The following is a 27,199-nucleotide window of genomic DNA, read 5'->3' on the forward strand; positions in this document are numbered from 1 at the left end:
AAGTTCAGCTAAAAAATTCATAAAGGCTGTCTGGTGGAATGCATTACAGTCATCTGTATACCTCTGTGCTCTTATCCCTCTGAACTGATAATTTTTAGCTGAGATGAAACGTTCTGAGGAGCAGGAGGCTGGCAGATTTGCAGCGTAGATTGTTTGAAGGTTTAAATACTGTGACTATCTCATCTTACTGTAAGTCTGTAGATATAATGTAAGCTGGAGTTGCTGAAAAGTGATAGAATGGCTCATGTGAACAGCCAAAAAAACCCTGAAGAGCTTATTTTGTGTGTGCTGCAGAATCCTGCACACTTTCCATCTCCTTTACAGGATAGCAATAATTCCCCAGTGGAGCAGAGACACTTCAAATTTGTTGGCGATGAGACCATATCTAGTTTTTTGTTTAGGCAGTGGCTTTGACAAAGGGGACCAGTGCTAACTGGGAACTGCTGCCAACACCATCATATGTTTCTTGACAAATGCAAAGTGTTCAAAAAGTTGGCACTACAAAATAGCGATACTGTCAATCTTTGTTTAATTCTCAAAATGGCTTTGAAGCTTTTAAAGCTTGTGTTGTTGCTGATGCGCTTGCATATCAGATAACATTTTTGACAGTCCTTATAATAGGGCTGGTTAATTTAGTCACATTACTAGAACATAAACCAAAATTCTGAGAGTGCTAAGATTTTACTGCTGGTTTTTCCTATGTGATGTGAGCAGGAGAAGGGTTTGTGCAGCAGTGTGTGCTACTATAGCCAGAACACAGTATTTTCTCATCTCCTTTTCTATGCACTGTGCAGATGCAGCTGCTGCTGTTGATTAAACATGAAGGTGTTGTTCACAGCTCTGGGAGTAAGTTTGGGTTCTGCTTTACAGAATGCATGAGACATCTCTACTGATTAGACAAATGTTCAGCCTATATTTATGTACCTGAATATTGTGGTGTAGGAGGCACATTGAAATTTCAAGGAATTATTTCAGTGATCGTTGGCTAGATCTCCAGAAGCTCATGGACCTGAATTGTGCTAGGAATAACTGCATGGTGCTTCCAGTGATAGAATAATCTGTTCTGAAGGGTTGCATACTCTAGTGTGACTGTATGTAGGAGACGATATAGGAGACCCAAGGAAACTCTGGAAATTTTTGGGCGAGGAGGCTTTGAAGTAGCATTCATTGAGTCCCATAAGCAGCCCTGATGCAGCAGGAAGAAGCAAGTATGTGTCTGTAGCTAGGTCTGCCCCTCTGGAGGGGTGTACAGACCACATAGCAAGTTAAAGAGAAGGAGTAGATGTTTGTACCTCAGCAGGCTATTAAAAAATTGCTTTCAGTTGCTACAATATTTATTGAAGTTTACTTATTAAACTCTAAAAGGTGGTAGAGGAACAGGTTCCCCTTCTGAGCCACAGCATCTGTGTTGCACAAAAACCCAAGGCAACCTATCTGATTTATATGTGAAAATACATTCTCTTGTACTTGACCTTATTTTCTCTTTGAGTGTAAGATGGATGCTCACTACTTTTACACCACCACCCACTGTTTCAGTAAAATTATTTTCAACTGATTCTGTAAGAAATTTTCTGCTTTAATTAATATGGAATTATCTCAGAAATTACCAGTGCAGAGTCTTCAGATTTGCCATATTATTAAAAAAAAAAAAATTAAAAAAAAGCCCTAGGGTATATTACCATGTCCCACAGCCATAGGGAGGAGGAGAGAAGATCCAGCAGGCAGGAATTGTGCAGCAAGATTGATTTATTTAATTATTTTACAAACTCTTTTATAGACTTTTTTCTTCATAGTCTAATTGGACAAAGGATCAGCCACCCCTTGGGGTGATAGGCTAAAATCCTAAAACATCCATTGTCAAAATATTTTTCTACTATACCATAAACAAGACTTTTCAAGGGTGCAGGTGTTTAGTTGTTTACATAACTCTACTACCTCTTCTGTGAGAGAGAAAAGTCTCTCACGGGCTTAGAAAATAGCAAGAAAATCCTTGCTAGCAGCATTTTTGTATCCATACCATAGAACTAAAATTAATCAGTCTAGAGCTGAAGAAGCACAGATTAAAATTAAAAAATACATTAACCATATAATTGTGACTAATGATATATCCAGGAGCCGAGGTGGGGTCAACAGCTCTGGGCCGGCCATTGTGATATCAGAGTTTAGCTAGTCAGGAGCAGCTGGCCTGCTTGAGGGTAGGATGCTCTCCTTCCCATTTGCTGAGGGCATGCGGCATCTTCCAGGAAATGCTCCATCATCCATGGCTGGAATGATGAGACTGGTCTGGTGATGAGGCTGTCCCTCTGGGAGGGAGAAGGGACAGGCCTGGACACAGTGCAGAATTGAACTCGGCTCTGCCATACAGCAAATGAAGGCTCTCTCAACACGGCTGGTTTTAGTCATGTCCTAGCTGCCTTCCCCACCCCTGGCTTTTTGTTTGGTTTTTAACCTACTAAGTTATGTTTCTGAACAGTGCAGAGTGACTCTACTGAAGCTTTCACTTATTTTCCTCATTCTAAATATGCCTAGCTCTAGGTGGGACTCAGAAACCAGAAATCTTAAGTTCTCTCATAATAATTTACATCTCTGATCTAATGATCAATTGTAAATCAATGTTAAGCTTCATGACTTTTGAAAGTTCATGCAATTATGATGATACAAAGACATTGAAAAGCACTATGCTGATTTTGCCCCATATATTTTAGTTACTAAATCATATTATCCATGTGATTATTTCTTAATGCTCATATATAACATTTTTAATAATTGTAAAGAAATCCAAGAAAAATCTTTGCCAAGAATCTATGAAATAGCTAAATATATTAGAATATTAATGTTATAATATTTTTGAAGTCCATTAGCTATAAAAAATAAGAATTGAAACCTAGAAAATGTAGGAAAAATATTGCATTTCAATAAAATGATATATATTAAAAGAAGAAAATACGCAGTTAAAAGCCATCCAGACAACCTTCATTTACTTCTATAATGAGAACCTGGGGGAAATGTGGAGTTAAATTTAGTTTATTTCAGTAGACTCTAACTTTTTTAACCCTTTATGCCCAGGTTTCAATAAAAGAATTATGATTTCTTGGATGTCTTAATCATCAACTCCTCTACTTTCATATGTTTAAGTTTTTGGTAAGTTTTATCTAACTGAGAACCGGAAGTTGTGCTTTCTAACCATGTAGCTACAAGGTGAAGGAACTAAGGAAAGAGCAGAATTATTGCCTTCATCTTTTATACAGGGAGTACAAAACCTACTGTAATTTTGTTATTCTCTCATTATGGCATCAAGAGCTCAGATCCATTTTTATGATGTGGCACAAAACAGTTTCCTGCTTAAGTATATCTTAGAGAGGCTGAGGAACTCATATGCCACAAATAATTGTACCCATGATATTAAAAGGGAAGGTTACCTAGATCTTTAAAAATTCCCAAACTTTGAGTAAATGACTTTGAGTAATTGTGATATCATTTCAGGTCAGTGTGCTTTGACTGGTGGTCAGTCAAAATGAATCGTCCAAGGAACCTTTGTCTTCACAGTGGTAATCTTTTTTTTTTTTTTTTTTATGCTTATATAGTAGGTTGTGACTAAAGAGCAGCAAACCTCATAAAATTTCTACATTAGGAAATCAAAGAGCTTTTCCTTTCTGTCTTTCCTCCCAAATAACCTTTCTTTTTTTCAACATTGAAAGGTCGTCTTTATAAGAGGAAATTTACCAGAGACTAGAGGGGTATAATTATGCCTTGTGGATGCTTTTTAATCTTGCATGAATGCCTGTAGAATTCAAGCATCCACATGGGGTGTTATACCATCAGAACTATAGGGGCGTATTTATGCCAGTGAATTCTGTATGGAGACAAATGCTTTATGAAAGGGAATTTTATTTTGTCTCTTTGCTTTTCAGCTTATTCATGTTCTGAACTAAAAGGAGGTGATCAAATCAATGAAAATAATGAAAATTCAATGGTTACCAAGGGCTGGGGAAATTGGAAAGTAATAAATATATACATTTCCTGATAACACTCATGGGCATTTTTGTTCTTATTCCCTCGCCAGTGTTTTGAGTTTTTGAAGGGTTTAGTGAAAGGTTAATAAACAATGCTTGTTCTTTGCTGAGCCTCATGAACTAATATATGTAATAGCTAAACACTGGTAGAATATTAGAGATTCTTAGCTCCCATAAGAAGCAGCTGGGGCTTCAGGCAAATAGGACACTGGAGAATTAGTTGAATACTTTTTAGTCTCTGTAGGACCTCAGCAGTTAGCACTGATGAAATCAGCCATTGAATTGCTATATGTGAGTTTTCCTATGTCCCAGTTAAATTTTAATTCCTAAATATGTGAGTCCTAGGACAGTAGTCAAAATGTTCTCTACAAAAGTAGTCCATTTACATGAAAATAACTTTCAGTAGGTCAGTAAGGGTGTAGTAACACTAATAATTATTTACAAAATGTGCTTAGAGTAAATTACAAGCATGTCTCAGTGTAATTGCTGCATAGACTTTAAGAGAAGAAGAGCTTAATCATTTTGGTGATGTAATCCAGTCCAACCTTAGCACTGACCACAGAGCATCATACTGTATGTCTTGCTTGAAGACCAAGGTGAACTTTATTAGAAAGATGTTTCATTCATATTTAAAGAGTTCAGAGAACAAAGAATCCACCACTTGTATACCAACACTCACTGTTCATGTGAAGTGTTTTATTTGTGGTCTGAATTTAGCTTTGACTTAACTTGTTCAATCTTTGCTGGATTAAAAAAGCCTTTAGCATTGGACAGTATCCAGCGAAAATACTTAAAGGCTGGGATCAAGGCATCTCAGCCCTCTTTAGCTGTTAAACAAATCTCATTGAGGCACCCTAGTTTCTAACTGTAAGGCAAGATTTCTGTATCACCAGTTTTTCTTGTAGTTTCTTTCAAGTTTTCAAACATCATCTTAAGTAAGGATGTCAGGGTTGTCAGCAATGGTATTACTAATGAGAGAATTGCAACAGGAGCTGAACAAAAGTGTGCTCTCTCCTTGCTGTTTTTGAAGCATGGAGAAGTTTTTGTTTTTCATATTTCTTGTCACAAGCCTTTTATGAGAGAGAATTTACAAGGGCCTCCATTGGATAATATGTTTTTCAAGGCAAGCGTATTAGAAGGAGACAGCAAGGTGATACCTTGCTGTGATAACCAGAATATTTGGGTTTGCCCTGAGTAGTGTTGCACACAATGGTAGTGCTTGGCTCCTGCTTATTTTTATTTAAATTATTTTATTTTTATATATATGTATATATAATTTATATTATTTTATTTATATTCTTTTTATCTGCTATGATTTCTTTTAGAGTTGAAAATACAGCCTTCAGTCTTGCAAATATTGTTTACTTTTTTTTCAACATGTATAATCAATTTTTTATCGTTTATGAAGCATACATCTGTCATGTTGGCATGAATCAAAATGAAGCAGTTTACAAGGAAGCATGGCTATGCCATTTTCTTTATTTCCTGTTTTTCACCTGTAGAATTTCCTGGTACTGATTCTTTGTTTTCATCAGAGCATATCCCTATATGTTCCCCCAACATATTCACCGGCGGTAAATGAGCAGAATTAGTCCAAAAAGTCTTTCCTGTGAGCTGTCCCTTGAAACATTGCAAATCGAAGATGAATCTGGATTTGGTTACCAGAAGAACTCTGTAAGTTATTTATTTTGTAATTAATGTGGAATAGAGGTCTTCACATGGTGTCATGAAATGGTTAGGTAAGTGTTTTAGAAGGATACAAGTATGTAATTTTGCATTTGTACCCCATCACTCTGCAGCTGTTTTAGGCCTGCTATGCAAGCACACTGAAACATAATATTTAAATTTCTTTTTAGTTAGCAGTAGTTTCCCATCTTCAACTGTTCTCTCCAGAGCAAGTAGTGCTAGTCATGGTAAAGCCTTAGCTAGACTATCTGAGGAACTTTTTTGGTGTTCTGAAAGTAGTGAGATCAATTTTATTGTGGTTGTGTGGATTTGTGCAAGGGTCAGAGCACTGAAGACATGCTTAGAAGAGGGAGCAAGGAAGCCCGTCAGCCTGAGGCCTGCTTGCAATGTGACCCTGAGAAAGAAGTGATTGAAACTGTGAGTAAGGAAACTGTCTCCTGCTGTTTGCTTCCTACTGTGTTCAAGGAAACAGCATATAATTTATATGTAGTTTGTACATAAATAGGACTGCATTGAATGAATGCCTATCAACAGTTCCAGGTGTAACATACGAGACATCAAAAATCAGCAAATTGTTTGTGTATTTACTGACAAAGCTTACAGCAGTATCTTAGAAAACCCTAAGTGAAGGTGAGTGGAGACAGAAGGCATTGATGAAATTTAACTAAAACTACATGGCAGGTCTGTTTCTCTGTCTGGTGTTCTAACTGAAAATTATGCATTTCTGGCAGCACTGAGTATTTGTTTGCTTTGTGTTTTCTAGTCAGAACAAAACCTTGATAGTTATGGAAACATATAGAAAAACCTGGGGTGGAAGAGAGCTCTGGAGATTATCTGCCCCAGGCTCTTCCTGAAAGCAGGACCTTAGATGAGATAATCAGGGCCCTGTCAAGGCTGATGAGTTCCCGACTTCTCTGGGTAACCTGTTCAAAGTTCAGTTGGTCTCACAGTGAAGAATTTCTTCTTAAACTGAAGTGGGTCTCCCCTGAAGCAGCCTATTGCCTTGTGGCACTGGGCATCTTGCCAAAAAGAATCTCCATCCTCTCTGTAACAACCATTTAAGTGTTAAAAAATGGTGTTCAACCCTCAGCTGTCTCTTCTTCATGCTGAACCAACCCAATTATTTCAAGCTTTCTTCATCTGTCAAGTTCTCCAGTCCTCTGATCAGCTTGATGGCCTTCTGCTAGACTATCTCCAATTTTTTAGTATGTCTTTTTTGCTGAGAGGATCAAGACTGGACACAATATTCCAGGTATGACCTAGTAAGTGCTGAGGAGACTGGAATTACCATGTCTTTTTTGTTTGCTGGCTGCAGACATACTGAGGAAGCCCACAATACCATCTGCTTTCATTCCTGCAAGAGCACCAGGCTGCCTTGTGTGCAGCTTGTCATCCCTTTACCCTCAGTAGCACTATTTACTTTTTGACCACATATAATGAAAGCAAGGAACAGAAGTTCACAAAGCTTCTGGAAGAAAAGGGTTTTACCCTAAAGCCCAGTGACTTCAGCCTTCATCCCCAGTATGGGAGACTTGGTTTTAGTTCTTTCCTTCTTTTGAAGAGCTGGACTTATGTTGCTCCCAACCCTGAGCTGTGCCCTCGGGAGGAGGCTGTAACAAGCCACAGCATATTCTGGAATTCCTTCAAATTCATATGTTGCCACAATGATTTTTTTTTTAATATGCTTCTGATGTTTCTTAGACTAGGGACTACAGGTGTCATACCTCCTTGGGGTTCATTTGTCCCCTTCCCTTCCCTTCCCTTCCCTTCCCTTCCCTTCCCTTCCCTTCCCTTCCCTTCCCTTCCCTTCCCTTCCCTTCCCTTCCCTTCCCTTCCCTTCCCTTCCCTTCCCTTCCCTTCCCTTCCCTTCCCTTCCCTTCCCTTCCCTTCCCTTCCCTTCCCTTCCCTTCCCTTCCCTTCCCTTCCCTTCCCTTCCCTTCCCTTCCCTTCCCTTCCCTTCCCTTCCCTTCCCTTCCCTTCCCTTCCCTTCCCTTCCCTTCCCTTCCCTTCCCTTCCCTTCCCTTCCCTTCCCTTCCCTCATTGGTTCACAAATGCAAAAGTCCAGAGAAATTCCCGAAAACTTTTGAAAAGAAACGGTGCTTCCCCAGCTCCAGTGTGATCCTTATGACATACAAGGTCTTTATGTTTGGTTTCTTTCCTTGGTGTGAATGAACTTGCCTGGAGTTAAGTGATTAGTTGTGACTTGAGTGGCTCCATCTTGGTGGTGTTGGTGAGTAAGTGGAGCTACCCAAATTTAATTTTTTTTCAAAAAAGGTACTTACAGTAATGCTATTAGCATTAAGAATAGTGGGACTTGGGCCTTTTTATTCTTTTTGGTACCTCATATAACTTCATCTATGCGATGTAGTAACTTGAGTTGGGACAAGGAATCTTTTTTTATTTCAGAGGAGCCAGGAAATACCTAAAAATATTTTCAAGTACCATAGCTTTTTAACAAAAGGAGCTTGGGTATAATGCTTGATGTACTGAGTAATAAAATGTGGATCAATATTCATTGCTACTCTTATTTGATTTTGCAATCCAAGTACCAGAATAAAAAAAAAACCAACCATCAAACAAAACCACTGGTCTTTTACTTGCACAATACAAATTGTGCAGTTGAGTTCTCCACAATATATTGTACTTGCAGATTTCAAAGGATGAAAAACAATAACTTTAATTTAATATGTTAAAGGGGAGTAATGTTTCCATATTACCATTTAAAGATATTTTCAAACCCCCAGAATTTTTAAATAAGGGTAATTAATTTGGAATTTCTAGTGTAGCATGAAAATGGCACACATTTTATGTCTGTTACACTAACAGCAAAGCAGACTGTAGACTGGTGGGCATTTGGTACAAGTACACAGGGACAAATTCTGATGCAATGGAGAGCACCTCTTTCTAGGGTTTGTTCACAATGTGTGAGGAGAAGATGTATTGCCGTCAGTAAATCCAGAATGAGAACTACTTCTGAACAGCATTAGGAATAATCTAATCTCAGGAGAATCTCAAGGATATTGTAATATGGAATTGTCTGCATCAAGCATGAAATAAATCTGTGTTGGACTTCGTGATGCACCAAGCAGTGTTGGCTGTTGATCTCCAAAAATTCTCAGATACTGCAGTACCTCTGCTTTGTGGAAACAAATGTTTTGCACCAAGGCTGAACTATGTGAAACATAAAATTGACCAGTTCATCAGAAAAATTTGTTTCCCTAACCAAGTGGTAAAAGGGAAAGTTTTATTAGAAAGTGGGACTTCTCAAGGAAATCCTGGTGGGTATTCTAAAGGCTATGCTTTAATGAGCAGACAAGTAAGTTACCTTGGAGAGGAAAGCTAGCCTAGTAAAGAAGGCACAAAGGTGATAATTAAAAAAGAAATCAATGTTAAGTATGGAAAAGAGGGGCATAACTGAGAATGAAAATTGAATCTACACAATGTAAATGACTTTTTGGAGAAAATAAAGGTAATAAGGAATTATTACTGGCCAGTAGAGCTTAAGACAATAAGAAGGCATTACAAATGTATTAGGAGCAAAAGAACAACTAAATCAAGTATAGATTTCAGTCTTGCAGAAAAAAAAGCCAGAAAAGATCCAATGGCTGGAAATCAAAGCTTAACAAATTCAATCACTATAAAGATGGAGTGAGGGTGATTACATGTAGAAATAATTTCCCAGTGTAGGTAGGTGGTAAGTTTGCCATTGCTAGGAATTTAATCCAATTGGATACACTTTAATCTGAGTCTGGGAACAGGCTTGGCAGCATCTCTGTGGATGGCGGCGGCGGTCATTTGTTCTGTGCTATCCTTACATCTGTGAATTGGTATTTGTGTTTTGTCACTCCCTTTTTTTATAAACTGTTGAAGAGAACAGAGAGCTCTCATTGCCTTTAACGTGTTCCACACGCTCAGTTCTGCTTTAAGACAATGACTAAAATATCTCAGTGTTATGCTTCAGGGCTACAGCTGGCTCCCTGCAGAAGGCGAGAAGCTGATTCCCTAGGTTAATTCTGGATTTTTTTTTATTTCATTTTTCTCCAAAGCCTTAGGGGCAGGCATGGCTGGTTATAAAACCTTGGGAGAGACTGGGCCACTTCTCTGCAGGGAAGTCCTCTCTTTTATATAGCTGCTATCTTCCATCTGGCTGGGGAATCAGACAGTTTCAGGGTAGCAAGGACTTTGAGCTCTTTTTTTCTATCCTGTTCGTTATGAGATCTAGGCATATCTGAGATCGTAATTATGATCATTTGGGCATATCTGATATAAACAACTCACTTATTACTGGAGCCTGAGGCAGAGGCATCAGAGTCTTTTTTGGAATTCTTATTAGCTTAATTTCTTCAAGACAGATTTTTGTTTTGTTTTCTTTTGGCTTTTTTGGGGTTTGGGTGTTTCTTTTTTTTTTTTTTTGCATAAATCAGTTCACTGTGGGAAGCACTGGTAAACAGGTGAACCATTATGCCACATACAAAACAGCAGGTTGTCTGTTCAGGTTTAAATCCTGAATTATAGCTTACTTTTGCTGCAGTAAGAGTTATAGCTCACAAATACTGTTTCTTTTTTCAAAATGGGCTGATGCCAGTCGGGATGCTTGACAGAGTTGCAGAGCTGCCACACAGGCTTCCCGCTTTGCCGGCTGTGTGCAGCATCTAACAAAGGGTATGTTGTGCTTGCAGCAGCCTTGCTTCCAAATCTGGCTTTCCTTCTGCAGCACTCCTTTTGTTTAAAAAACCTGCTCCTCCAAAGCAAAAATAAGAAACTTTACTAACATTGCACTGTCAGAGGAGGAGGATAGAATAGATTTGCTTATTGTTTCGGTTCTGTTGAATTACAAATGGCAGTGGGTGGAAGTGGGTGGAAGGGGGATGTCACGAGATACTGGAAGCCAAGCTGGGTTTCATCATCTCCTAAGAGGCAAACAGGTCTGCCAGGGTTCTGCCTGGTGGCTGTGCTGGCAGGTGTCTCTGCTCTTAAACTGCTCTTTCTTACATGCATGTGAAAATACTCATGTGCTTTAAAAAGTTCCTCCTTTCCATTTGGGAAGCTGTCAACAGGCACCTATTCTATTATCATCCTGCAAAGTTGTGAAAAGAGACCTGTGTTGGCCGGTGAACATACATTACAAGGGACAGAAAGTTTTCAGTAAGTCCCTAGTACCACAAGAATCACTTCATATTAGGGTGACCAAAAAGGCTTCTCCCAGGATGCTTTTTCTGTTACCTTAATCTATCCCAGTTTGGATTCCCCAGTTGGCTGTTAGCCTCCACCCCTCATCACTCCCCCAGAGCTTCCCCATTGGTCCCCGTTCCCTAGTCCTGCCTTTTCCCTGCCCCTGGATAAAACTGTGAGCTTTGGGACCATGTTGGTATTTGCCTCTGTGCCCTTCGACAGTGTAGCAGCAATAAATGCTCCTGCTGGAACTCACACAAATGCACTCTTTGCTACCAACTAAAATACTGAACCCACCCGTGCGTCTGTGGGTGCACGCGGGACCCCATGGAGCTGGGCAGGGACAGTATTAGACCTGCTGTTTCATCAACATCAGCATGTTTTCGTCTTAGGCATGTGAAGAAAAGGCAGCCTCCATCTGATATGAGCCCTTATGTATTCTTTTTGTGTGTCCAGTTGAGGGATGCTTTTTCAGGTGCTGCTTGTTGTGCGCAAGTGGAACTGGCACTTGCTTAGATAAATAAATGTATTGGCTTACTGCATAAGTCACCTTACCTGTGACAAACCATCTATTCTATGATTTATCATATGTCATTTTTCATCACATATAACATTAGCTTATGATACATATATGTTTAATTGTGGGCTTATCCTGTACCCAATGTCTCCCAGGTGGCTGAGTATCTATCTATAGCTCTTTGTGGCTCTATTGGGGTTTGTACATAGGAGCTGCAAGTAAAGATAAGTCCAGCTGGAAAATTGGAGATAGATAGATTGGAAGAGATGAAGATCAACAGATCCAGATCATTCCCTGAATGGCAGAACTAATAAGAACTGGTTTGCTCTGGCTTTGTCTCTTTGGGGTGCAATGCATTTGTGTTCATCCCACTGAAGTGCTCTCTTCCATGGTACCTTCCAATCTCTCTGTGTCCTCATCATGAGGTGTCTCACTTAACCCTAGTTCCTCTTCATTCCATGGCTTTTAGCTACTGTTGCTTGGCCTAACAACTGGGAATGACCCAGGAGATGCTGTTCTGGAGATGCAAGGTGGCCAACCTGTATGTGTCCAGCATGGTCAGCAGCTGCTACTGGATGAACCTAATCGACTGCTCCTCATCTTTGCTGGCAAAAAAATTAATGACTTTGGGAGCTGCCTTCCATGATGTGCTGAATTTTGCACAGGTCTGTTGTAAGATTTTCCTACTTAAAAAATGACTACGCTGTTCAGTTCACTTGAAGCTGAACAAACATGACAGAGAGACGGTGTGATGCACGCAAGCTTCATTTTGTCACGAACCAAGCTAAAAAAAAAAAGAACAAATCTGCCTAGGAAAATTTTCAGCCAACATTTGAGAAACTTGCCATTAATTATCAAAATGAAGAAGCAGAGTGTGCTAACACAGCATTGATTCAAAACATCAGAATCAATTTCTCAAAATATGGATGTGCTGAAAATAATATGTAAAACACATTAGACTTGTGTACTGCCTGGTATCCCTATTTAGTTTCTGCATCTGACCTTGTTGTAAGAGCCTCCAACCCTAAAAATTACTGTCCCTTCCCCAGACTCTGGAGGATATACAGAATTTAGAAGGACCATTTTCTTCCTTAGGTGTCAGAGAACCTCTGTCTTTTAAGGTTGTTTATTCAAAGCAAGTAAATTGAACTAGGTCAGCCTGAATGATGGTGATGTTCTTCAGAGTGCCTGTGTTCTTGGAGCATCTCTGGAGGACTGCTGCTCTGTAAGGCGTCTGCCACCAACCCTTCCTCTTGGCCGTTGTTGCTCACAGAGCTTCTGCCCTGTGACAAACATATGTATGCAGGCTTTGCAGAGCAGATTTGGATTCATTGATGCAAAAAGATGTAGAAGCTAAATATGCATTTATTGTATCACTTTCTATTGCTGTAAACTCAGTATTTTAAAGGCTTTAAAGTTTCTGGAAATGGATTTTTGATTTATTCTGATAACAGTCTTCTGATGCTTATTCATTTGCCATCTATGTTCTGAAGGCCAGTTGGGAACTACATCTCTCACAAATCATCCTGTGTATTTTGTGTGAATCCAGGCCTTCCTGCACTTCACTTGGTTGTTGTAAATGCAGTTTATAATTCATACAGAATGTGGTTCTTCTGCCCTGTGACTAGGAAATGTTAAAAGAAAGCATTCAGTCATAGCTTATGCATCTGGTGATGCAGACTAGGGTTTTTAAAAGAACCCAGAAGAATTAGGCATTCAAATTTCATTAAAAGGCTGTGGAAGTGAAGCATATAAGCTCTATTAAAAAGCTCAGTCATTATCTATAGCTCTTGGTTTTTTTCTCCAATTTAATTTGTGCAAAAGCCTGCTTTGGGTAGAGAAGTGGACAGGGCTGATTTTGCTCACCTTTCCTTCTCCTTGGTGCTGAGGCACAGCCCTGCCTTAGAGCTTGAGCATGCTGTGGCTCACTCAGCTCTTCCATTTTGAACTGCGGCTTCAAGTACCCACATGGGTACTGATTTTGTAATTAAAACTGCATTTTCCTAACTGTAAAAATGAATGTAAGTATCTGATCAGTGAAACTGTTGATATAAATAGCTTGGTGAATATGATGTTGAAAATGGTTTACCCATATATATGTGTGTGTATCTATCTATGGATATATCTATATATGACATCCTGGAAATTATTTGTACTTTTTCACACGCTGAAATGTTCAGGGAGACAAAGCTGAATTAAAATCAGTGCAGAAAATAAAATTGTACTACAGAATGTAAAGGAATTGGATATGTTGCTTTTAAATACAATGCAATGTGACTAAATGTTACATGTAATAGTCACTTGTCTGAGAGAACACAGAAGTTTCCGTTATATGCAAGAATCAGGAAAGTACAATATGATAAATATAATGATGAGAAAGATGAGAGATCAATTGGATACAGTCGGGTGAAGAAGAGTAAGTAGGGAGCGGAGTTTGTTCTGCAGTCAGAGGTGATTGCTGCAGCAGTACAGAATATGCAGAATTGCTGCAGGAAGGAGTTAATCATTGTGCCAGCAAATGCTCAGCCCCTGTTTATTGCAAAAGAGAATTAATGGTTTTCCTGCCTGGTGCTGAAAATAGAAGTCAAATTTAAGTTGTTTCTTGAAGGCAGATATAATTAGATTATGAAACTTGTGGCTTTTAGGTCTAAATAATAGGACGAGAATGACCATCCTAAATCAGAACAGAGTACAGTCTCTTAACTGTTTCTTAGGAGTGTGAACAGGACAAGCATAGAGTGATATTTTTCCCATTTTCCAGCTGTGCACAATGTACACACTACTTAAACTGTAGATTAAGTGCATCATATATTTATTATCCCTTTCTCTATAGATTGTTCCAAATATTTATTAAACCCATTTATGTTTTTGTAACAACATTCTTGTAACAATAGACTATACTCTGTGGCTGTGAATTGTATGGAAAAATATTTCTGTTTGATTAAAACTGTGATACTTGGTGCTTGTTAAGTCTTACGGTAGGATGAATAGTGAACAACTGTTCCTTACTTACTATCTATGTTAGTTTCACTTTTATATACAATTATATCCTCTTTTTCCTCTCTTTTTCAAGTTGAAAAGTACTTTCATCCACCCTCATACAGTTACAACAGTATACTGCTATTCATCTATGTTGTCTAGCATACACCAGTCCTACTTCTAATAAACCCTTGGACATGGATCATTCAGACTTAGGTGAAGTATTTGGGATGTGGATGCAGTCTGGGTTTATAAAGCGGTGTAATATTTTGTCTTTTAACTTTTCATTCTTACATAATGATTTTTATTTCAGTTTACATTTTTTGTCTGCCAGTGAGCACTGGACAGATGTTTTCTGAGAGTTCTCAACAAGTCATCCGAGATTCTTGCTGAAGCGCTACTAAATTATTTATTTGTTTGCTATTTGTCCCTGTGTTTGTACAGTTAGGCTTCCTCCCATGTGTATTACTTTGCATTTATTGCTATTAAATACTGTCCACATTTTTTGTTGCTGAATCACTCAGTGTTCAGTATAATGACACCTTTTGGGGTATTGACTATTTTGAGTAATTTGTGTCATCAGCAAACTTTACCATCTCATTATTAATTCCCTCTTCCAGATCATTTATGAATATATTGAAGAGAACAATTTCTAGTGCAGATATCTGATCACTTCTCTCCCATGGAGAAAACAATTTATTACTATTCTCCAACACATCATTTATCTCATTTATCTACTAAGGAATTTTAATCCTTCTGATAACTTGGTTTCTTTAAGAGCCTTTAGAGAGAGGTCTTGACTTCTGGAACACTTGACTTCTGGAAATCCAAGAACACTATAGCAGTCGGCATTCCAGATCTGGCTGACATCTTTAAAGAATTATTAATATCATAATTTTCATCAACTAAAAGTAAATTGAACACCCTAAATTTAGTAAGGTTTCTCTATTTGCAAATATTACATTATTTGTATACTAAGAATATCTCAAATACTTTTATTATTTTACTATTTCTAGCAGTTAGTGACAATTTCTGCAGAAAACTTATTACTATTCTACCAGAAACTCCAGAGCGAGGTGCAGCTTTTCACTGACCCCGAGTGGAGCATGGTTTCTTTGCGATAGAAGTCTTCTATTTATTTTCTGTAAATGACACATCCCTGAAGCAACAGGGAGGGAATGAAAGTTACATTTTATCACAGTAGCATTTGCAGAAAGGTGAAGTGTGAGAGTCCCTATTCATAATGAAACCTGGGCCAACCATGAGTTCCTAAAAACCTTACCTGCAGGTGCTTAATTTTTTTTATTAAAAAATTTATATCTGAGCTTTATGAACTTATGATTAAACTTTTAAAATAAATTAAAGATGAGAGGATTAGATGTGGAATTGGAAATGAACTGTGGTATCTTTTGCCTCTAGCTCAGCATTTTGAAGGCAATCCAAATGAGATGTGACAAAGTGCAGCACATTCTTTTTTTTTGCTGACCTATGTGAAAGAGGAGTTTGGTCTCTGCCAAGTTCTTTGTGTGTGAATAGCCACATCACTATCCCTGCTACTGTAATTAGCACTATTGGCCCTTTATTGGAATTTAAAATAAATAGGGCATGATTTAGATATCACAGAGACTAAATTATCCCCTTAGATGATCCACCCAGACTAGAAGAACAGCCAGCTCCCCCCAGCTCTCCCTTTTTTCTAGTGTTTGACAGAAGTTACGAAGGTAAGTTTTAAGTGGCTGATATGTCCAGCTCCCATGTTGCATCCTATTTGAAATTTAAAATCCTGTTGGAGGACAGTTCCTCAGGGTGAGTTGAATGTGTTTTAGTCTGTTATGGGTCTTGGCTACTCTTGGGCAATTCCTTCCTGTCCTCCTTGGAGATGGGAAGAACTTTGGCAGAATTCTTTATGATGTCTAAAGAGGTGCTCTTACTTCTTCAGCCTCCCATCTAGACTTCACACACCTCCTCAAGAGAATAAAGTTAATCTACATTGGGCTTTGCTTATCATGACTCTGATGCTGTTTCTGCTACCTGTTCACTGTTAGGCTGCCAGAAAATCTTTGGACCTGTAGGTACAAACAAGTAATGTCTCGTAGTCTCACCACACTTTTATAACACATCATGCACTAGTAGATGCCCTTGGAGGGAAATAGAAAGTGCATTTTTTAAGAGAAACATTGCATGCAGCTTAGCATTGACATGAATGCAGTCTACAGCTGGTGGTGACCATCCTACCCCTTTCTCTTTGCTTGACTCTGAAACCCCAGCTGGTTCTTCTCTTTTTCCCAAAGCACCTAGTGGATTTTCTGTTGCTTCCTCCATCTGAACTTTGTCTCTGCTCCATGTAGAGAAGAGGAAGACTTAGCAGCTGGAAAAGGCCCAGTCCTTCAACCACACTGCTTTCCAGTGGTTGCTGGGTGAACAGAGGGCTGGTAATCCTGATCCTGCTGCCATTCAGAGCCCCAAATAATGTACAGTGCATGCAGTGCTTCTGGACAAAGCGTGATGGCACAGAAATCAGTCCTTGCTCTTCTGGGGCAGTGGTCATTATCCAAATGGTCTCTACATTGTGGTAATGGGAAAAATACTGATGGCCTCAATGTCTGTTGCACTGGATTATTTCAAAAGTGACTAGCAGTAGGACTAGAACCAATGACGGGTGATACACTACTGGACCCCTTTAAAAGTCTTACATGTTATGTCAGCAATGTGCCAGTATTCAGCCTTCAAACAGATGCATGCCTTCAAACCACACACTCGATGTGATTCCGGAAGAAAAGAGCAGCAGTGTGAATGCTTTTTCCCATATTTTCAGCAAATTGTGGACTTTTTAAAGTTTTTATTAATAACAACTATTTGGACTTAGTTTTAGAACAGCAAAAACATGCTGGCTCTTTCAATGCAGACGAAAACTTAAGCTGTCAATATGTAATTCTTGAAACAACTAGAATTTTGGCAATCACGTATGAGGCAATTCTTGTTTCCCACACTGGGTCAGCACTTTCTTGTAGAGTTAGTTCATGTCATCATAGTGTGCTCCATGGAGATGACTCATTTGTGTATTTTGGAGTTTAGACAAAGCCTATTAGCTGACTTTTCTCTGTTACCTTTCACATGTTTTTTCCTGCATTTGTAACAGCACAATTCTGCCTGCTATCTGCAAGTGAAACAGCTTCTCATCTATACTTTCCTTACACACAAAGAGACTTCTAAGCGTGTTGGGCTATGGCTGAGAAAGCTAGATTACATGCTACCTGAATATTTTCACAGATGGATCTAAAAATGATCTTGCTTAATTAACAGATAGGGGTGTTTTTCTGTGCTGGTCCAACTATTTGACAACTGCTACAGCTTGTAAAGTTGAATATAATTACACAGAGCTGAAGAAGCCTAATAATGAAGTAGTTTTTCATCTGTATAGAAGTAACTATACCAGAATGGCTATGTTCGTATCAGCATTACTGCAATACACAATACCAGATGTACCATTTTAACTATCTTGGTATTGTTAAAATGGGCAGTTTAACATTTATGCATATATAAAGCCTTTAAGCAGAGAAATGCTCAATCTGTTCTCCATTTTGGAGAAGTATCTATTACCTTAGGAAGATTGTAGTCACCTTGACAACATGAAACTTTGCTCAAACTGTCAGTTCAATTCTCTCTATGTAGTCAGACATGAAATTGAGTTACAGTGGCCTAATGGGTTACCACATGTCAGTGGAGACGAATTTGTGTGCAGTCCAGCAGCCCATTGCCAACACAAGGCAGAAATCATTAGATCAAACAACTCCATTTCACAGAGGTTTTAAAGATTTTTTTTTCTCATGTGTGCTTGTAGTCTCAGAATGCACACACAATCTATTGCCATGCTCAGCTGAAGACTAAGGCATTATTAAGCAGTAATAAGTTGATCTTGTAACTGAACTACAAATTAGAATTTTGAAATAATTTAATTAAATCAGTTCTAAATTGGTGAATGGGGACTGAAAACATGTATATAAGAAATGAATTTGTCTTATATGCTGATAAAATAACACAGTCACACTGTAGTGACTGCATTTGGTTCACTTGTATGCTGATGACTGGATATTTCAGAGGTATCTTGGAATCCATGATTTCCATTTGAAATGTTTCCAGGTGTGCTTAGGCAGCTTTTTCCCGTTTATCCCTAGAATTTCATGTTTATGCTTGTTTCAAGAAAATTACATGATCTTTTGGATTTCAGACAATTTTACCTTCATAATGAATCTCTTTTTTTATTTTTTCAACCTGTCACAGATTTACTGACATGTAAGGAAACCCCTTTGGAGAGCCAAACCACAACACTATGGAACAGCTATGTTCGAGTTTGATTCTGAACAAAACCATGCTCTTAGTTTTTTAAGTTTTACTGAAAAAGATAAAAGAATTACTATACTTAAATTAATGGCTCAATGGATATCTCATCTCTTGATTACAATTATGCTTATGGCAAGAACATTACCATCAACTGTAATGCCTGAAAATGTTGTGGGAACTTCAAGAAACCAAGATCTGACTACACATTGTAAAGTAATGCCTCTAGGGTAATGTGTGGAAGAGAAAGAGGGTTCTGCTCTTTCAGAATTAAAAAAGACCATGGTCATATTAAAGTTTGTGTTGTTTTCATCTTAACTGACGCTAAAGACCATAATTATTTGCAAGAGAAATTTGAATGTAAATATTGTCAGCATTTTTTCATGCTTTCTCATTGTGAAACAGAAACCATTGAATGTAATGAGAAGGAAGTTAAGTAACTCCTTCTCAGGATACCATGAGTTTCTTACATATTGCCACACCCTGTCAGTAAAAAACAGATCTCTTAATTGCAGCTATCTGGATTGCTTGAAATACTGTACTGCAAGCACCCAACCAAATTCTGTTTAGCAGCAATGCTTACTGTTGCTGCTTGGGTTGAAAACTCCTGAGGTCAGAATTTTATCACCACTTGTAGTGGTTTGGTTCAAAATATCCATTACTTTTCTTTCTGTGAGATAAGAATTAGGAGAAAGCAAAGCAGGCAAAAAACTTAGAAGAATATAAAGAAGTTTATTAACAGACCTAAAAGAAAGAAAAAAAAGACTAAACCTTCAGAACACTTCTCCTCCCCCCACCTTTCTCCCTTCTCCCACTGACAATGTAAAAAGACAACCCTTGAGATTTTCAGTCAGTTTACCACTTCTATGGTAACCTTTTTCAGTTCGCTTAGGGAGAGGAGTCTCTCTTGCTCATGCTATGGAGACATCTCCACAAGAAGTTCTCTCATGGCTTCAATGTCACAGCAAAACAGCCACCTGGGTTGGTTCTCTGCTCACACGTGAAAGTCCCTTCCCTTGACTTACAGCTTTCCCCACAACTGTTTCTGAAGGTTCAATCTTGAGCTACTGGGGTACCATTTTAAGGATGAGCTGTTCAGAAGCAAAGGTTCTCTTCACCCATCTCTGGGAACATCTTCATCTCTAGGAATAGAGGCCCTCCCCCTTCCCTGGGAGCAAGGGTCCTCATCACTTTCATCTGTAGGAACAGAGGTCTTCTCCTTCCCTGGGAGCAAGGGTCCTCATCAAATTACAGCTACTGTCATTCGCTTATTTCAGCACAAATACTTTTGCTCACAACTGCAGTTTGAACGCTCCACCCCCCCCCCCCCCCCCCATGCTTTCATGAAATTACAACGGGTACTCTGATGTATCATAGTCCATCACCACCATAGCTTTACCACAGAATAGCAGCTTCTAGGCTTGAAGCATCTCCTCTTTCTCCTCCCTCAGGGTTTCAGCTCCTCCTTTTTTACTGACTTTGGTGTCTCTATGGTGTTTTCTTGCCTCCACCTTTCCTCTTCCTCCGACTTGGGAGAGGATTGATGTCTGCAGGCTTCATCCGTTCCGGAGGAAACTTACAGCACTAAAGGGTTAATCTCACCCGGGCCTTGCAGCTGGAGATCGCTTATCGCTGTTGGTCACACGCTCTTTGCCGGGCAGTGGCCTCAGATGAGTTTCGGCCGCACCAGGGGCTGCCTGCACGGAGCAGGGCTGTGGGGGAGCCATGGATGGAACAGGGCCGCGCCACGGCCGACCCGGCCCGCCCGAGCAAGGCCCGGCCCGGCCCCGCTGGGCCGCCTGCAGGCCCCCCCAGTTACCTGTCCGAAAGCCAGAAGACAAGAGACCTTTCCCGCCCTTTGTTCGTTCTTAAATGTGGATCGCAGAGGTGTGTCAAGCTTCTTAAGTGGCTTAAAAAGTTGCCAATATTCAAACTAGCCAATTGATTGGTTCTGTTAGGTCATAGAGGAAGCTGTAAGCACCTCTTTGCAAGAGAATCGCTTCCATGGCTGATGCCCTCTTTACTAAAAACCCAAACTATATTAAACCATGACACTACTTCTTCAGCTTACTAACAGATTCTCCCTCTCATTTTTGAGGGCTGTTGAGTTTTTTGTTTGTTTGGATTTTTTATTGCTGTAAGAAAAAGAGAGAGGAGAGAAAAGCAAAATAACAGCTCTAAACACTGAGCTATTATCTATAAAATTGATTTATGATGGCTTATGAAATTTACCTTCACTTCAGTCCTTGGGGAGAACAGCACTTAGGGAGTAAGAATACTTCCATAATCACGCTCTTCACTGTTTGGTGGTCTCTTTTTTAAGCCATGAGTAAAAGCACAAATGTTCTTTTCAAGTAAGGTGGAGCCTGAGACTGATTTCTCATTGACCTCTAAATAACCTGACTGTAGTAACTTACTTCTGGTTTACCTGGATTGGATTAGGTTTGGCAAAGTGGAGGTAGGCTGCTTTCCTGGAAATCTGACATACTTAATTCCTTACTGTAAATTTTATTCCATGGCAATTGCATTGCTTTTTGTAACTGTGCTGTGAATGAAGCAAGCCCTAGAACTATTCTTTAATATTTTGATTTTTTTGGTGTGTATTCCTATTTACAGATAAGGATGGGCCCATCTGCCCACCTTTTGATAAGTAAAGAATAAAACAGTTAATTCTTTGATAAGACCTGTCAGAGTCAGTCTAAGTCATGTTATTTTTAGTCCTACTTACTTTTTGGATAAAAGCTTCAAGGGAAAAAGATCAACATATAACTGAAATTAGGCCCTTGACAATGCCTACTGTGCTGTGTAATTCGTAAATTAATGGATCATGAAAAGACCTTTAAAAAATGTTATCCATCAGAGATACTACCTTTGTATGTGCAGTGCCTGTATCCCAGAAACCCTTGTGTTGAATTTGCCTTACTAGGAGCCTGCAATCCTTTTGAGAAAGGATGAAAGAACCATAAAATAAGTTTATGTTGCTCAGTGACCAAATGTTATAAATGACTAACACAATATAAGCAAAACAGTAAATCTAATCTTTTGCAACATGTATATTTAACAGTCATAAAATCTACTTTTGGGGATGTTGATATTAGACTTTTGTTTTAGATGCTGCTTGCTATATATCCGAATTACTTAAACCTCTGAATAAAGCTAATTTTTCTTTCTAGAAACAAATACATAATTTCCAAGGTGACAAGAAATCTCCCACAGAAATTGTAGAATAATAGGATCTAGTAAATGCTTGCTATTCAAAATAAGTTTACCACCACAGCATCTGAAAACCTTATCATGAAGGTAATAAACAAAGCATGACTTCCCATCTGTCTTTTTGGTTTTTTAATTATCCACTCGACAGAGAAAGAAATGTGCATATTAGAATAATGTGGGATTGTTTTGCTGATTTGTTTCCTATAATGACATATAGTGTGATATGCAAATGTATATGTGAATGAAGAAATATGCTTTCCATTGGAGATAAAAAGGGGTCAAGCACTTTTCTAATTTTTATTCGATCTTCAGGAACGGTTCTCAGGAAAGCCCTAAAACTATTCACCCCACAGTCAGTTTTAATTTTACTGTGTAGGCTTCATTGTGTGACTGTTGACCACGGTGGTTTCTCTGGAAATTTATCAATCTTGGTCCCCAGCCATGAAATGCCTTACAGAGCAAGATTTGAAGCATTCATCATTCTGTAGGGAGATGGAATAGCAATCCAGAAACCAAAGGGTTTGCTTATGATGGCTGCTTATGCAGAGGAGGTGATCTGGAGTGCAGCTGGCATGCTGGACTTACCAAGGGAATGCAAGGTCTTTGCCCAGGGTATGTCCAGTATCTGGGTCAAGGAGAGAGCTGACATGAATAACCACAGTCAGTCATTGTTGACCTGGCAGGGAGTCTCGGGTACCGCCAGAGTTGGGAGAGAGCCTTGTCCATAGATGTTGCTGTGCAAGAGCTTCCTAGCTCCAAGGAACTCAGGAATGCTCCTGGAGCATGGTCTGAACTGGCCAATCGCTCCACCATAGACTTTTTGTTTGCTTATGCTTCATCTCATCTAGAAATTGCATTGGCTGGAAAAAAAGTAAGAGAGTATTTTGTTTTAATAAGACCAAACTTGTAAACTCGAAACAAAGGCTTTAAAAATACACACTTATGATGTTAGGCTGCTTCTGTGTGGCCTTTATTTTCTTGATGAATTTTCTTCAGAATTAATTTTTGACAGTTTTCTTCCTTTTGATTGATACATATAGAATGCTATGAGATTGCAACTTGGCAGTTCTCTTATCAAACTGCAAATGGGATCAAAATCAGGGAAGGAAACAGAAGCTGCAGTGATTTCCTTGCAGCCCTTCTTCCCTCCGCACCCCAATCACAGCTGGTGTGGTTGAACAGTGAGGGCAAGCTCAGGGCACTGTGGTGCTTGTGGCAGGATTGCTTTTGACCTCACTGCTCCTCAAGATGCTGTCTCCTACCCCCCTGCTGTTTAGTAGAAAATGGCTCCATGTTTTGGCACTGACTGTCAGCTGGTTTGATCTCTATTTCCCTGGCTTGCCAGCAGCTGGCTATAGAAACTGCTTTTCCCTCTCTATATAAAGTATGTTCAATCACAGGTCTTTTAATTTGATATGTAGAAGTGCCACAGTTTTGAAGCTGTAATTTCCTTCACCAAGCCCAAAATAATTTGAGTTAGTTGATTGCCAGGACAAAGTTAGTTTATTGTCTGTTATAATGCATCCTAGGAGATGAGCCATGATGTGTACTCCATTTGAAAATGGGGTGGGTTTGTTTTATTAGTTTAAACTTTGCCATATAATATGGAAACAATGAATGGTGGGCAACTTGTTCTAAGAATTGTGTTTGTATGGAACAGGTACAGACAGCACCAGATTGTTGCATTTGGGTTGTGTATAAATCCAAATAGATAAAACCCAAGTTCTCCATTTATTATGTTTAGATTTAAAGATCTTATGTGTGTGTATTAGTTAGGTTTATATTGCACCAAGGTAAGTTTTAAAAAAGAAAATCATGTGTGTATGCATATTCTTCAACATGATTTCTAGCTTGTAATTATTGCCTAACACATTTAATACTTCTGTGCCCTTCAGCTCTGTAACACTGTCTCACGGTAAGTAAAAGATTAATTCTCTTACTTAATCCCAAAAGGCAAAGATAGTTTTTGTCATTCCAGTTGTACACTTGCATATATAATAGATAAAAGTAATTTACTTTTCTGCCTTTTCTAGATAGTGTCATGTAGAACCTAATATATACTCACAAATCTGGAATCTCTGTCAAAATACTTTACAAGTCATTTCCTATCTTGTGTAAAATCTTCCCACAGCCACACAGGGAATTTGCTCATGAAAAAATCCAGCAGCCATATGGTAGGTGGCAAATAATACAGTAAAACTTTCTCTTCACAGAAACACAGGTTTACTTCCAGAAATAAGGTCAACATCTTCTGAAAGAAGGGAAGAGTGTTCTAGCTTGCTTTTAGAGTGCCTAGTGTTTGTATCACTTAAATATCAGTTTTGTGACTCTGCAAAAGCTCTCTCTAAAATCTGAAGATGAACATATTATTATGTAGGAACTGATTATTCACTTTCAACAGAACCTTTTCTTTCTGCCACTTGGCATATGCCACTATTAATATCCTTAGGATTCTTGAAATGGGAGGACGAGGCAATAGTGGTGACCCTTCCCACCCATCCCACCAGCTAGCAGTGCTGCTCATATTTACTGCCACATATGGATGTTATGGCAGAATCATTTTTACATCTACAGAGCTGCAGGGTGCTGTATCTCTTTCTGAGGCATTATCATGCCAGCTTTTCTTCCTAGTGATGCTTTTCCACCTTCAGTACAAAGCTGGGACTTGAAAATAAAGTTAGAAGTTTATTTGACCTGTTGACCATCTGTACTGTATACACACTGAAGTGATGCAGGCAAAATTCAAACTTACTAAAGCTTCTGTCAAAATCCAAAGGGGAAATGAATGTTTGATGTTTTACACATCCAAGTTTCTCCTGATTCTCAGTTTTTGGTGCTTAGTTTACTTGGAAGGGTCAGAAAATTCAAAACCTAAAATCCGTGGGGCTATTGCACTTTCAATAATTATCCACTCAACACTGGAAATTTCAAAACAACATCACCTGATCTCAAAACAACCTCTCATCCTGAGAGAAAATAGCTGAGAACTTTTTATGAGTTTAAATGTACTCTTGCATTGTAATTTGGAGGATAGGTGAAGTGACACAGGAGAGCAGGAGGCACATACTAATCAGAGAACTGTATAAATAATGCATGTTATATGCACCTGAGTGTTGATAGTGCTTTATGAGCCCACCACAGAGGCAGTGGCCAGCTGGGTGGACCAGGAGCCACCTAGAAACAAATAAGGTAGCTGGGGCAAATGAAAGTCAAGAAGTTTCTCACATTTACCCACTTAACCAATCTAAGTAAACTCCTAGCAACAAAACAGTTTGTGAAAATATTACAACAGCACGTTTCAGGTTGACTTGCTAAAGACATCTCTGGCAAACAAGGTAGTTGCAGAAGTCATTTAATGTATCTCCACACGTTGGTGTTTGAACAGAAGTGTACAAGACTCTTGGGGTGGGGCAGTTATGAGAGAGATTATACCCCTGCAAAGAGTCTCACCAAAGTAATATTTTAGCCTGGCAATACAGACAGGAGTGTTGTCCCTCTTCCCTACCCCTCTTCAGCAAGCCATGTGTCTCCTCTTTCAGGTGACAGACAGGTGTCCAGAAGGCAAATCTCACTGCGTGAAAAAGATGGGAGGTGTTTGCCTTCACTGATTTGTCTGGCTATCAAGCTCAATTATTAGCAACCACTGGGTCCCAAAGCAAGAAGTGAATGCATGCTTTGCCATGGTTTAATGGTCTTCATGCCAACCTCTCTCCAGTGATGCACTATTAAAAGTGCAAATCATAAAGCTATCAGAGCAGGGACCACAACATGTACTAGAAATGTGGCAGTTCACACTTCATAATTAAATTGACAGCAAGATAAAATAAGAGCTTCTTTTATAAAATGAAAATGAAGAGTACAGGATGGTAAGAGGTAATCTGCCTTTTACTAGAAGTAAGACCTGAAACATGAATTCTTGTGTTTGTAACTGGATAAGATCCTATTCAATGCTGATGATATAATATGTGAATGTTGGATGGAAATAAGATGATTTACATTTATTACATGCCATGCAATGTAATGATTACCTAAAATATCTTTCCTTTGTCATGATTTAAAAACAGATCATGTCAGGGAAAATATAGGAAAAAAAGATTTTGTGGATATTGGGTGTGTGCATACGTATTATCTTACAATGCTTACTGCTTATAAGGATATAGAAAACAAGCTCTTTATTCTCAAGATAAGTTTAAAGTATTAATTATTTTGAATGTTCTTTAAGAAAAGTGGTACTTCCAAAGGACTTAACTTAGAAAATCAGGAGTTTCTAAAACAACCAACAATTCTTTTTGGGCTTCTTTTTTAGCTAGTTGTGCATACTTAGATGAGACTAGGATTTTCCCTAAAATTGTTACAAACTATGTATGTTTTGAATGATAATTAATTTCTAATATAAATCACAGCATTTACATTCCTGATCCAAAAGACAAAAAGTCACAAAGTATTATCCATCTGTAGATATATGCCATAATATAGAAACATAGAAAATGTTTTTTTTCCCCTAATGCTTGTATTTTTCATGCTTTGTTTTTCTTACTAGAGTGCTTCAGATCAGGATCTCGGTATCTGATTGTGGAACAGCTCCATGAAGAGAGATTCCGAGCAATGCTTCGTAGACTAGCTGAGAGCCTGTGGGGCAGAACGCTCATTTGGATAATGAGATAATATCAACATCAGGTCTTAAATAGGAATCTCCAACATCAGAGTCTTTACCACCACATTCCTTGCTATTAAATTGTTGTGGTCTGTTTGGTGTTTTCTTGAATATATTAAATCTTTTTGTCCTCAAGAACTAGTGTGATCTTGATGATATGATTAATTTGACAGCATTTCCAGATTTCTTAAAAAAACCCCCAAGCCAACTGGATTAGCTCTAGGCTAGTTCAGAAATATATCACACATTGCCATCGTAAATAAATTTGATTTTCAGTACCTATACATGTGTCCTTTGTTCACCATCGTAATTCTGTTACCCAGCTAAAAACTATGCCTCGCAAAGCATAAAATAGATTTTAAAAGGATGTAAAAATGAAAAAAAGTTAAGTTCTTTTAATCTGTTTACTGTTGTTCTTGACCATGCAATTCTATCACATTTTTAAACTTTAACTTTTATACGCGTGATAGCTTGAAATGTACTTGATTTTTGTTAATGAAAGGTGGAATTTTCTTCTATTCCCTTCTCTCAAGAAATCATGGCTATAAGATACCATGATGACTCATTAGAATATTGAGGTAGTGATATTGCTCAAACAAAGTGGTATAAAATGATGCATAGAGGTCT

At 38.7% G+C, this 27,199-nt stretch overlaps 1 long non-coding RNA gene across 1 annotated transcript in view; it reads left to right on the top strand.

Annotated features, from left to right (window-relative positions):
* The window catches only part of LOC138109957 (uncharacterized), a 34,440-nt gene extending 7,568 nt beyond the window's left edge, over positions 1-26,872 (top strand). Inside the window, exons 2-3 of the long non-coding RNA XR_011150752.1 lie at positions 11,858-12,053; positions 26,459-26,872. This is a non-coding gene — a long non-coding RNA (uncharacterized lncRNA). The remainder of the gene's footprint in view (positions 1-11,857; positions 12,054-26,458) is intronic.
* The last annotated feature ends 327 nt before the right edge of the window (positions 26,873-27,199 follow it).

Source organism: Aphelocoma coerulescens, chromosome 4, assembly GCF_041296385.1.
Source record: "Aphelocoma coerulescens isolate FSJ_1873_10779 chromosome 4, UR_Acoe_1.0, whole genome shotgun sequence".
Taxonomy (NCBI): domain Eukaryota; kingdom Metazoa; phylum Chordata; class Aves; order Passeriformes; family Corvidae; genus Aphelocoma; species Aphelocoma coerulescens.